Genomic DNA, 1,459 nt, shown 5'->3' with positions numbered 1-1,459 from the left:
CCACCGAGCAGCTAGAGCAGCAAAGATGCTTTAGCCGCGCGTCAGAACTAAACTTGCACCAGCATCAGTTCCATCCAGCGCAGTGCTGGCCTGAGGATTCCTCATCATGTCTGCAGGACTGTTTAGAGGAAACCACAGTGATGCTCTGTGAGAAACCATATTCAGAGTTCATCATGTCCTCAATGCTGCCATGCATCAGTTTCTGCACAGAAAACATTAACAGATGAAAATATTCCTCAACCGAAGACTCTTGCTTAAAGGTAAAGTGAAAGATGTTGATTTCCTGGTGGATCTTCAAAATAAGTGGTCCTCCTAACTGTCAATCATTCTGGTGTTTACGTAAGGCCGTCCTACGCGCTCCTCCCCATTTTCACCAACCCTCTGCAGAGAATAACCTCCCCTCTCGCTCATTGATGAGAAACCAGATTGAAACTTTTAAAAGTGTTCTTCTAATGTTTTCATGTTTCTCCTGCATAGATGCCCTGAGATGTACGTCCATAGATGATGCTGTGCTCCAACAGACGCAGAGATGTCATTAAAACCAGACGCTCCCTGGCACTGATGGAAAAGGAGAAAAAATCCTAGCTTTCTGTTTTGTTTTGTTTTTACTTCAGTAGAACATTTTCATTCTATGATTTAAATGTATTTTTATGATTCATCATACCCCATTGTTTAACCTGTTGGTGTTTCTATAAAAGCAATACTAACCCCTGAGGTTGTGACTGGCTAGGAGCGGGGCGGATGCTTTGGCAGGTTGGCTACCTGCTCTGGTGTCTGTTTTTGATACCTGGGGGGTGTGGTTTATGGGGGTGTCCCTCATGGGGGTGATGTGTGGGGCTAGACCTGGTTTACACCTGGACACCTGGCAGCAAAGAGCGGGACAGAAAGAGACTGAACAAAGTAGAGAAAAAAGGCCGTTTCTGTCCTCGGCTGCACTATAGACTCAGTGGCTGAGAGGAGGCTGCTGTCCAAGCTTCCATCCATCATGGACGCCACCTTCCACCCTCTGCAGCAGACTGGAGAGCAGCTGAGCAGCTACTTTAGTCAAAGACTTTTACAGCCTGTTTGGAAAAAGGAGCGCTACTGCAGGACATTCATCCCTGCTGCAACCAGACTCTAATTAATTAATTACTTTTTAATACCCTGTGCAATAACCCATTTCTCTATATTTGACACCCAGTGCAATAACTATATAAATATAGAAATAGGCGTGTAAACACCCTGTGCAATAACCCTGTATAATAATCCTGCTATAAATAAATGTGGACACGCTGTATATCTCCCATGCACCTTCTGCTCTTTGACTATTTGAGCTGATGTAAAGAGTAAGGCCCCGTCCACAGGAAGTCAAAACAAACACGAAACGCTAATATTTTCCAGAACGTTTGTCGTAAAGACGGAGACGTAAAATAAATGTGATCGTCCACACGAATGCATGAAAACGCTGCAAAATGTATGC

This window comes from Cyprinodon variegatus, unplaced genomic scaffold (genome assembly GCF_000732505.1).
Source record: "Cyprinodon variegatus isolate N-32 unplaced genomic scaffold, C_variegatus-1.0 Scaffold713, whole genome shotgun sequence".
NCBI lineage: Eukaryota > Metazoa > Chordata > Actinopteri > Cyprinodontiformes > Cyprinodontidae > Cyprinodon > Cyprinodon variegatus.
This window is presented reverse-complemented; position numbering follows the sequence as displayed.